This window comes from Schistocerca cancellata, chromosome 10 (genome assembly GCF_023864275.1).
Source record: "Schistocerca cancellata isolate TAMUIC-IGC-003103 chromosome 10, iqSchCanc2.1, whole genome shotgun sequence".
Classification (NCBI taxonomy): Eukaryota; Metazoa; Arthropoda; class Insecta; order Orthoptera; family Acrididae; genus Schistocerca; species Schistocerca cancellata.
The window spans coordinates 110320845-110333952 of NC_064635.1; positions in this window are offsets into that span (position 1 = coordinate 110320845).

The following is a 13108-nucleotide window of genomic DNA, read 5'->3' on the forward strand; positions in this document are numbered from 1 at the left end:
TGCACCTAGGCTGTGGCCAATGCAATACCTTAAAGCAGCGACCAACGACGTCAGGACTTTACAGACAACGACGTGCTCGATAACACCAGTCCGCTGAGCTTATTACCAGACTACAGCCGAGCAATCGAAACTCACAAACCCGGCCAACCCCAGTTCTTCCTCGTTGCAGTAGTGCCCCTATCCAGCGCAGTGCTGGTAAACACGGGCGCCCACCGCAGGCGCCGCTAGCGCCACCGCGCCGAAACGCGCGCAAATTGGATGTCAAACACTGCGTGGAATACAGAGCAACTACACCAGGTGGCGCGATGGCGCGAATTGCAAATTGGCGGGGGAGGAGACCAACCGGCACAGGGCGTATGCGTGAGGAAGGAACCAAAAACTTAACTCCGTCCGAACAAACGTTGGAAAGAACAAGGGTACCGACCGGCCACCGTGTCGTCCTCATACACAGGCCTCACTCGATGCGGATATGGAGGGGCAAATTGTCAGCACGTCGCTCTACATCTACATCTACATATATATACTCCGCAAGCCATCCAACGGTGTGTGGCGGAGGGCACTTTACGTGCCACTGTCATTACCTCCCTTTCCTATTCCAGTCGCGTATGGTTCGCGGGAAGAACGACTGTCTGAAAGCCTCCGTGCGCGCTCTAATCTCTCTAATCTTACATTCGTGGTCTCCTCGGGAGGTATAAGTAGGGGGAAGCAATATATTCGATACCTCATCCAGAAACGCACCCTCTCGAAACCTGGCGAGCAAGCTACACCGCGATGCAGAGCGCCTCTCTTGCAGAGTTTGCCACTTGAGTTTGCTAAACATCTCCGTAACGCTACCACGGTTACCAAATAACCCTGTGACGAAACGCGCCGCTCTTCTTTGGATCTTCTCTATCTCCTCCGTCAACCCGATCTGCTACGGATCCCACACTGATGAGCAATACTCAAGTATAGGTCGAACGAGTGTTTTGTAAGCCACCTCCTATGTTGATGCACTACATTTTCTAAGGACTCTCCCAATGAATCTCAACCAGGTACCCGCCTTACCAACAATTAATTTTATATGATCATTCCACTTCAAATCGTTCCGCACGCATACTCCCATATATTTTACAGAAGTAACTGCTACCAGTGTTTGTTCTGCTATCATATAATCATACAATAAAGGCTCCTTCTTTCTATGTATTCGCAATACATTATATTTGTCTATGTTAAGGGTCAGTTGCCACTCCCTGCACCAAGTGCCTATCCACTGCAGATCTTCCTGCATTTCGCTACAATTTTCTAACGCTGCAACTTCTCTGTATACTACAGCATCATCCGCGAAAAGCCGCATGGAACTTCCGACACTATCTACTAGGTCATTTATATATATTGTGAAAAGCAATGGTCCCACAGCACTCCCCTGTGGCACGCCAGAGGTTACTTTACCGTTTGTAGACGTCTCTCCATTGATAACAACATGCTGTGTTCTATTTGCTAAAAACTCTTCAATCCAGCCACACAGCTGGTCTGATATTCCGTAGGCTCTTACTTTGTTTATCAGGCGACAGTGCGGAACTGTATCGAACGCCTTCCGGAAGTCGAGAAAAATAGCATCTACCTGGGAGCCTGTATCTAATATTTTCTGGGTCTCATGAACAAATAAGGCGAGTTGGGTCTCACACGATCGCTGTTTCCGGAATCCATGTTGCTTCCTACATAGTAGATTCTGGGTTTCCAAAAACGACATGATACTCGAGCAATAAACATGTTCTAAAATTCTACAACAGATCGACGTCATAGATATAGGTCTATAGTTTTGCGCATCTGCTCGACGACCCTTCTTGAAGACTGGGACTACCTGTGCTCTTTTCCAATCATTTGGAACCTTCTGTTCCTCTAGAGACTTGCGGTACACGGCTCTCCCGGGCGTATGTCAATTTACGAGACCGGAGACGCTACTTCTCAATCAAGTAGCTCCTCATTTTGCCTCACAAGGGCTGACTGCACCCCGCTTGCCAACAGCGCTCGGCAGACCGGATGGTCACTCATCCAAGTGCTAGCCCAGCCGGACAGCGCTTAACTTGGGTGATATGGCGGAAACAAGTGTTACCACTGCGACAAGACCGTTGGCAAGCCAGGAACTAGTCTTCAATTCATCGAATGACGTTCATACCTAGCCCAATAAAATAAAGCGTTTATAAAACTCTTGCCCCACCCAAATAACAATCGTTACAAAATTGACACAAACAAACGCACAAATTCAAAGCTTTGACCTTATACCTGGCATACCATATAACACTACCTTCTTCTACTGCTATACCATAAAGTTGAGGGAGGTCGTGAAATAAAACTATCTAATTAAAGCAATTATGGTATAAAGCAACAGCGCAGTGTTACGCTCTGAAAGGAATTTTGTTATGTTGACCGTTTTGTACCAAACGGAGATGACTTATTGGAAGTGAACGTCAGAATTATGTAAGTATTCAAACAGTAACAAACAACAATTTACTTCTCCACAGCATCCAAATGATAATGAAGAAAACGGTCGCCAGCCTAATTAGGCATAAGAATGAGTAACATTCTTGTTCAGGAAAATAATTGTGAGTAACTTTACCGTACAAACACAACCTATACTTTGCCACATGCGAGTGCAATGAACTCTGGCACCTGCATACAGTATGTTCACATTAAGGTTGGAGCTAACAGATCAGAACAATTTGCATAAATATAACACATAACATTACTATTAATATCCACTGCAGGATCGTAATTTGGACTTAGGTTGAAAATTACTTTTCATATTCCTATCTGACATAAAATTGTAAATGTAGTTCACTGAAAAATTATGAACTGGTGACAGGTTAAGTCTCTCTCAGCTAAATACTTTTCCATTTAGAATGAAAGTTAAATGTAATTCACTAAAAGATTACTGGTACTTCTCACTGTCTTTTGAATAAAGAAGTTACTGTATTCGTAGATAGTTGTCTTTCTATTAATCGTTATGTAGCATGAGCACAATAGACAAACTATGGATCCTGTTACAACATTAATATTCACTTTTCATACACAAGATGAATCCAATATTGTACAGAGATGGACTTGAATAACAAGAGTAATTAAAACTTTCTAAAATTAAGTAACTTTGTGCATTTGAAATACTTTCAGTGGAGGGGGGCCTTTAATGTTACCATTGTAGCAGAGCATATTAAACACACTTTCAATACACTAAAGAAACAAGCCTTAACAAGTCTGAAGATGTAGCGTTCAACAGTATTAGTTCTCAACTCTTACTGCAGTAGAACACAACTTGATGTGGTTATAAGACAATAGCTCACCGCTGGTTGATTGTCAACGGACTGCATGGTGATCATTTACTAAGCAAAACTTTATAAGCCTCAGTTTTCAGAACTTTCACTTTAGAAGTTGGCAACGAAATTTTAATGAGCAGTTTTAATCGAAAATTTATTTTCAGCAAGCATTATTTACTGTATTACTCAGTTCTGCTAAAACACTGAGCTTTAATGTTCTTCCAATAAGACACTCGGTAATCACTTTAGCATGGGAAGGACCCTAAGTGGTTGTGTGACTAGGGATAAAAAATCAAGATAGGTATAAGAGTTCAAGTTACCTTATATTTGTGCCCTCTACATCATCCACTGAGCTTATCCTTCACTGTACATTACTATAGTGTTCCATTACAGTGAGTGCGCAATGTGGTGTCGATTGCGTGTTGGTAGGTGGATTTGCAGGTAGAATTGCTGGAGTCAGTCATTTCTTGGTGGCGATTCCAGAATAGTTCCAGCTCTTTATCCCTCCACCCAAGGCATTCGAAAGCGTCAGGAAAAGCCTCTCTCGGAACCAGCACAATACACAACTTTTACATGAGCAGTTGATAGTTTGGTAGATCGTACACGACTGACTCTTGGTTCCACCTTTTCTACCTAAGCCAACCACAATTTGCGCGCGCTGCATGCTTCCGTTCCCGAGGGGAACCACAACACCTTTTACATACAAAATAACTAAGAACCCTAAGTGAGGAACAGCAATTACATAGCAACAACCTAAACATATTAAATAAAACAGAACATTTGCACATATTGGTAGTTCTACACAAAATTATTTAATTTTAAAGACAACCAAAGAGAGTATGTGAGAAAGACAAAACATATCATTTGCTCATATTGTGCCTATTTTTGCGATTACACTTCATTACAGTATCGAATTAATCATACACTAATTACAGTAGTTCAACGATGGGATGTTGAACATAACAGAAAGCTAAATGCATCAACAAAGAGTATGTAGTGTGTAAGTTACTGTGTTACAACCCCACTGAGACCAATGCCATACAGTCAACGGGGCACAAATATCTACGTGTAATAGGCAAAGTGTCGAGTGTCTTATCATTGTCCCGCCCAAACAGTTAACGTCAGAAACTCGAAATTTGGAGGCGTGGATCTTATACGGTAGCCGTCGTTTAAGGAGAATTTTTTCGAAATTCCAACCCTAAGGTGAAATAGGGGATGAAGGGTTTATTTAAAGAAAATGTCGTTATTGTATTGCAGCTAGGTCAACGAAAATTCGTACTCGGCTTTTCTGTCAGAAATAAACCCGTGTTTCAGAATTTTTGGAAATTTAACTTCGTGGGCGTGAAACAGTAGGTGAACGCGTATTTTTGAAACTATGTCCTTATTGAAGAACTACTAAAGTAGTTCTGAAGCTACATCTATGAACATTGGCATTTCTGCGTTACAAATAAGTAAATACGTGTTCCATTGCTTTTGGAAATTGAGAGCTGAGGAGGTGAAACAGGGGATGAAAGTTTTTATGTCAGTATTTTATTACGATAGCATTTTTAAAGATAAATCTATGAAAATTTGTATTCAGCTTCGCTGTTAGCAACAAAATAAATGCTTATCACTGCTTTTGCGAAATTCAACCCCTAAGAGTCAGAAATAGGGGGTGAAATGTTTTACAGAAATATTTCATTGTAAAAGCATTTATGAAGCTAACCCTTTGAAAATATGTGGTTGGCTTAAGGGTTTGAGGCAACGGCCTTGCCGCAGTGAATACAACGGTTCCCGTTCTACCACCGAAGTTAAGAGTTATCGGGCGTGGCTGGCAATTAGATGGGTGACCATCCGGGCCACCATGCGCTGTTGCAATATTTCGAGGTGCACTCAGCTTCGTGATGCCAATTGAGGTGCTGTTCGACCGTATAGTAGCGGCACCGGTCGAAGAAAATCATCATAACGACCGGGAGAGCTGTGTGATGACCACACGCCCCTCCTATCCACATCCTCAGCTGAGGATGAAAGGGCGGTCGGATGGTCCCCATGGGCCACTTGTAGCCTGAAGACGGTGTGCTTTATAAGGTTAGAGATGAAAAAAAATGTTTTTCACTGTTTTTGTAAATTGAACCCTTAAGCGGAGGAAATAGAATCAGACTGAGCCAATTATCCATCCAGCTCCACAAATCGCTAAGGATAGAAGAGGGCGTGGCTGTTATATTGTAGGCATAGTTTGGAAAGGGATTGTGTGGAATTTCACTCCTAAGGGGGTGATGTAGGGGATGAAAGACTTTCTGAAAGTACGGCGCTATTAAGGGAATTTGGAAGCTAGAATTATGAAAAGTGGTATCAGGTATCTCAGTCGCAAAATAAAAAATTTACTTTCGGCACTTTTGGAAATTCAATCACGATGGGGATGAAATAGTGGGTGAAAGATTTTTAAATAAAAATATTAGTAAAGAACTACTAAAAGGGTTTTTAAGGCTACATCTGTGAGGGAACTTGACTTTTTCTTAGAAATAAAAGTACATCTTTCTAGAAATGCAGCTCCTAAGGGACTGTGATAGGGAATGAAAATTTTTAAGACCATATTTCGTGACGCTATATATATATATATATATATATATATATATATATATATACCACAGTAGTGATATACCAGTTTTCATAAATTTTGTTTCAAAATTTTTTTAGCGTCACGAAATATGGTATATATATATATATATATATATATATATATATATATATATATATATATATATATGTGTGTGTGTGTGTGTGTGTGTGTTAAAGTCGAGAAAGACCATGCTTATATGACGTTAATTAGCGTGAAAAGGGTAGAAGATGCTGCATCTTGTGAACAACATAAAACTTCGAATAAATAAATACAAAAGCAGCGGGCCCTAGGCCAGTTGTGACACAGAAAAACAACACACCCTCCAACATGAGAATACAAGGACACCCAACAAAACATCTTGTTCTAGAACCTAACCATGAAACATAAGGAATCAATGTTGACATCTGCAGGAGACACCGGACAGACAACACAGACAGACAGACACAATCAATGAGTAATGTATTAACCAAATTTAAATGCTCTGGCAAGGGCACAACGCATACCAACATCTATAACAGGCAACTTATTCTTGAAACGTCATTCAGTCAGATAAAGCACTGTACTAAAAATTATCAGCCTACGAGCAGGCTACCATTCGTAGGACGCCAGCACAGGCCCAGCAGTCAGCGTGACAAGTGTAAGGAGTGTTTCAGAACTCTCCACTGCATAAAACAATATATCCAACTTAAAGCTATTTTCTGCATTGTGTAATCACTCAGATATCGATAGTAACAATCTGAGGGCGAAATATGGGAGTGCGATTGTTGTGAGAGTGGAAGAATAGTATCGGTCGAGAGCTCGGAGACGGAAGACGTCTCAGCTGTCCTCACATCGGTGATGGCAGATCTCACCACACTCAAGGCCTGGTATCATTTCTATAGCTAGGAGAGATTTGGATGGCTTCACTACCCTTGAAGATTGAAGGTAAAATTCGCCAGCAGAACGCAAACGCTGTTGCAGGCTTAGGCTCTCGATTGTTAGTCCGAGTTTGCAATAATCCCACGGTTTACTTGCCAGTGAAAGAAGCCGCTTTATCCTCCAAATAATAATAATTATTCTCCACATCTAAATAGTACGCTGTGGTTGCTGAATGTTAATGCAACTTTGAAATTGTGTTAATCTGGCACTCAGCCATTATTATACACATCTCATTTGTCATTGTCATTATCAATACTTGTTCATGATGATTCAGAAGTTTTAAATAGACTTAATTATGAAATCACTCCTCAAAAGTTGTTTATTAGTTAACAGGATCCAAGCAAACACCTTTTTATTAAATTCATTCTTATTAACGATAAACTTTAGCCGCTGCTGCTGCATGCTGCTGCGAATTGCTGTAAACCACACTGAAAAAGGCAGTCATCTAAAGAGGTGAGTGCAAAACGCAGAGCCAAAACAGAGACACTGACACACCGCAACATGTCATGTGATCGAGTCCAGTAAATTTCGTTGCACAAGTCAAATTCTGTATCACTTACAAATTCATGTTCAAAAGCGCTGTCAGATAGTATAGATGTCATTGTTGCAGGTTCATTTGCTCCTGTAATTTTTCATATTCAAATGCGTAGTCAGATAGCTTATCCAAATGTTATTTTAAAGTTTTCCATCTAACGATCTGTTGAGGGCTTAAATGACAGTGAAACTGACACTCATACAACACGTGCACAGCGTTATGCACGTTAGATACTGTTTAATGATAGCTCAGATTGCTTATCGAGTCCATTTCCACAGACGAACGTAGTAATATCGGCTGTAGCTACGATACATATCAGTTGCTTATACGTTACACAAGATAGCACAAGTCACTTCTACATACTGACTTCCACTGGTCGTATCAGAAACAACATTTCAGGTAGCTCTTCCTTGCACCCAGCTGCAAAGTGGTGCTCGGATGTACAAAGGCAAACACTTTCCGCGTCTACAGTTGGAGCGAGGTGTCCTGTAGAGAACAAATATAATAAATGAATCCTTCACATCGGGGAATTTATGAAAGTAAAAAGTACAGTCATCAACAAATTTTACATACTCACATACTCATTTACCTTTAACCCAAATGAACACAGACTCATTTACAGATATCTTTCTCTTGCTACGAGTATACGAAGACAATAGCGATGGAGACATATATGCAGATTTACCAAAATCTTTATTTGCAAGTTCGGCCACATGGTACGTACGATAGGCAATAATGTCTCTAAACTTTTATTTTCAATTACCGGTTTCGGGCTAGCTGCCCATCTTCAGATCTGTTAGACAATGTTAAAAATGTAATTAATAAGAGAGATACAGTTAGTGATAAAAATATCTTAGTTTACAAAAAGAAATTTTGGAACGTATTAAATGCCAACATACCATGTGTTGTAGTTACAGAGTAACTTGTCCGTACAGAACACACAGTTCACTGTCATAAGTAAAGTAAATTTCAATCTGTTAAAACATTATATCGCAGTATTTAAGAGTAACCTGATTGGTAACAGTAAAAAGTGCCCTCTACCTAAAGCAACTGTGAATCTGTTATTATTTCGCCGTATATATTAATGGCGAATATTATTTTTAATAAAACAATTTTTAAGGTAATAACATATGAATAATCTTTTTGAGTGGACCATGAAACGAAAGATTTTTACATTAATTTAAAATTTCTTTATAAAGAAACATAAAATATAATTAAAATGTAGATATTCTTCCGAAAATGTGCGTTTCCTCTTCTTTGATTTTGATTGGTGGTGGAGTGGATTTCCCTACGTCAGAAGGTATACAACGCCACGCCGAGTCTTCTTGCGCCGCGCCCAATTCACCTCGCCGCCAGTACGCTGAGGGCCGTTCCGCTGTAGCTGTTTCCTACTGGGGCGTGCTGTTGCATTCATGAGTAAGCCTAAAACAGGTCTTTAAAAATCTCATAATAATTCCTGTGCATAAAATCACTTTGTTCATTAAGTAGTAGGCCTGGGGTTTTTCTTTGATGTGCGTATATTTCAATCTCTTCGAGCACGTTGAGATAGAGACTTTTTGGAGCTTTATGTAGCACCTCAATTTGTTCATTTATATTACTCAATTCATGTCTACTCTCTTTTACATGTGTTCCAAATGCTGTTCGATTGCTATGACTGCAATGTTCCCTGTATCGAATTTCAAAATTCCGCCCTGTTTGTCCTATATAATAACTGTCACATTCAGCACATTTAATCTTATATACTCCGGAATTATTGTATTTCATTTGTTTCGTCGTTGCTGGTTTATGTCTTAATCTATGTGCCATTTGCCCTTCGTTCTGAAATGCCACTGCGATGTTTTTTGGAAAGCATTTAGCAATTCTTTCCGACACATGCCCTTTGTATGTCAGGGTGACAAACTTCTTCTTAACTTTAATTTTCCTAGAATCGCTACTGATGCCCGCGGATTTGTTTTTGATCTTGTTAAACATACGTGTAACATCTTGTGTCCTGTATCCGTTAGCTGCTGCTACTTGCTTAATAATACCTAGTTCTTTCTGCAACTCATCTTCCTGTAACGGCAGTCTGAGGGCTCTGTTGCACATTGCATGAAAGTACGCTCTTTTATGCTGTGCCGGGTGGTGCGACTTCGCTACTATGATGTTGTCGGAGCAAGTGTCTTTTCTATAGACGCCGAAAACGTGCCTGCCTCCCTCCGTTCTGACGGTCAAATCTAAATAGTTAATCGCCCCATTGTTTTCCATTTCTAGTGTGAATTGAATTTTTGGATGCTGCTCGTTTAAAACTTCAGCCATTTCCTCTACGTCTTCTTTTTCCCCTTTGAATAATAAAATAGTGTCGTCAACATACCGTCTGTAATAAATTAACTTCTCCTTAATTTCTGGAAAAAAGCTAAAAACTTTGTTCTCAAAGTCATTCATAAAAATTTCAGCTAAAATGCCTGATAGACTGTTACCCATAGCTAAACCTTAATCTTGAATAAAAACTTTATCGTTAAAGATAAAACTATTAAAACTCTGTGTGAACTCTAGCATATCTACGAGTTCGACGATTTCACCCATGCTCATTGACTTATTTTTTATCAGGTTTTTCTTTATAATTTGCAAAGTTTCCGGTATTGGTATATTAGTGTAGAGGTTCACGACGTCCAATGAGGCTAGGACTGCATCCTCTGGGATTGCAATGTCCTTTACTTCGTTCGCGAAACACACATTATTTTTTACGTTGTAAACTTGCTCGTATTTATACGCAGATTTTAACTTACGGTACAAAGCCCTATTCAAGAGCTCATTAACGGCTTCCTTCCCATTGCAAATAACACGCATTGGTTTGTTCTCCTTGTGCAATTTTATTTGCGCTAATGCTACTAGTGTTCTTGGATTCATCTTTATTAATCTAGCTTTTTCATTTGGAGTGAATAAAAATTGTATTGCTTCTATCCTTGCCTTTAAATCTGTCTGAAACTTCTTTGTTAAATCTTTTTTGACTTCTTTAATTCCATTTTCCTGAAAAAACCGCATTGTCTTATCTATATATTCCTTTTCGTAAATGAAAACTGAGGTACTGCCATTATCTGACTTAATCACGATTGCGTTGTTAGAATCCAGTTTTAAGTTAATTTCTTTCACTAACCTCATCTCATTATATTTACCGTTATGTAAAGTTTTCTGGCCTTCAATTGCCTCTTTGGCTTTGATAGCGATACATGTCTCCTGGAATTTAGTTAACTTAGCATCCCTACATGCTACCTTGACTTCTGCGCTCATTCTCTTGATATCTCGCAGTGGCATTTCAGAACGAAGGGCAAATGGCACATAGATTAAGACATAAACCAGCAACGACGAAACAAATGAAATACAATAATTCCGGAGTATATAAGATTAAATGTGCTGAATGTGACAGTTATTATATAGGACAAACAGGGCGGAATTTTGAAATTCGATACAGGGAACATTGCAGTCATAGCAATCGAACAGCATTTGGAACACATGTAAAAGAGAGTAGACATGAATTGAGTAATATAAATGAACAAATTGAGGTGCTACATAAAGCTCCAAAAAGTCTCTATCTCAACGTGCTCGAAGAGATTGAAATATACGCACATCAAAGAAAAACCCCAGGCCTACTACTTAATGAACAAAGTGATTTTATGCACAGGAATTATTATGAGATTTTTAAAGACCTGTTTTAGGCTTACTCATGAATGCAACAGCACGCCCCAGTAGGAAACAGCTACAGCGGAACGGCCCTCAGCGTACTGGCGGCGAGGTGAATTGGGCGCGGCGCAAGAAGACTCGGCGTGGCGTTGTATACCTTCTGACGTAGGGAAATCCACTCCACCACCAATCAAAATCAAAGAAGAGGAAACGCACATTTTCGGAAGAATATCTACATTTTAATTATATTTTATGTTTCTTTATAAAGAAATTTTAAATTAATGTAAAAATCTTTCGTTTCATGGTCCACTCAAAAAGATTATTCATATGTTATTACCTTAAAAATTGTTTTATTAAAAATAATATTCGCCATTAATATATACGGCGAAATAATAACAGATGCACAGTTGCTTTAGGTAGAGGGCACTTTTTACTGTTACCAATCAGGTTACTCTTAAATACTGCGATATAATGTTTTAACAGATTGAAATTTACTTTACGTATGACAGTGAACTGTGTGTTCTGTACGGACAAGTTACTCTGTAACTACAACACATGGTATGTTGGCATTTAATACGTTCCAAAATTTCTTTTTGTAAACTAAGATATTTTTATCACTAACTGTATCTCTCTTATTAATTACATTTTTAACATTGTCTAACAGATCTGAAGATGGGCAGCTAGCCCGAAACCGGTAATTGAAAATAAAAGAATAGCGATCGAAGACTGAAACGCCATATTTTATTTCATGAGCGATCGCGGAATTCCCAGTGAGACAACCATGTCCAGTTTTGATAATAATGTCTCTATCAACAAAACTTTCAAGTCCACCAACACTAGGTACACCTGTACATAACAGGCAAGAGTTGTACCTTTGCTTAAGAAAGATAATGCAGAAGGCATAGAAAATTACCGGCCCATTTCCCTGCTGTTACCATTCTCAAAAATAATAGAAGCAGTTATGAAAGACAGATTAATGAATTAACTGAATAAATAGAATCTTTTCAGCGAATCAGAGTTTGGTTACTGAAGTGGCAAAAATACAGAGTCAGCCATAGTATAAATCACTAAGTTGTACTTGATGCTCTTGATAAACATGAGTGAGTCACAGGTATATTTTTGGATCTTTCTAAGGCGTTTGATACAGTCGACCACCAGATTGTTTTAAATAAATTAGAAGCATTATGAATAAGTGGGGTAGCTAATGACTGGTTTCGATCATACCTAACAGATAGGGTACAGAGAGCAGAGATAACACATACTTCAAATAGATCCAAACATTTATTAAAACACTTATCAGAACCAAAATACATTAATATAGGGGTTGTGCAAATTAGCATAATAGGACCAATACTGTTCCTGATATAAGTCAATGACTTTCCCAGTAGTGTTACTCACAGTGAAAAAATTGTCTTCGCTGATGACAGCAATATTACAGTCAATCATAAAACAAGAGAACTCCTTGCTGAGAAAGCAAATGAAACTCTCAAGGAAGTTTATGATTGCTCAATAAGCAATAAAGTGACATTGAACATAAAGAAAACTAATGCCATGAATTTCAGTTTGAAGAGGTAAAATGACAATGTTAAATTATATGTAGATGGCACCTCTATAGACTGCGTAACAAATGCAAAATTTCTGGGAATGAATATTGATTCTCAGTTGAAGTGGTGTGAACACACAAAGGTACTTGCAAACAGAATGTCATCAGCATGTTATTCCCTTATAATCATATCATCAGTGTGTAACATGCAGTGTCTTTTAGTTACATTATCCATATGTACACTCAATTCTTAACTATGGCATTGTTTTTTGGGGAGCAAATGTACAAAATACGTACACAATTTTCAAACTTCAGGAAAGATCCTCAAGAATAATAAGCAAAAATACTAGTCAAGCTCAATGTAAAGATCTGTTCAAAACACTAGGGACTTTAACTGCTCCCTGTGAATACATTTATCACAAAAATAACTTTGGAAATTACGGCACAAACAGCTCTGTCCATGACCATGCAACAAGAGATAGACTCAAATTGCATTTACCAAAAAAAAAAAAAAAAAAAAAAAAACTCAAAACAGCTCTTTCTACTAAGGAATAAAACTGTACAAT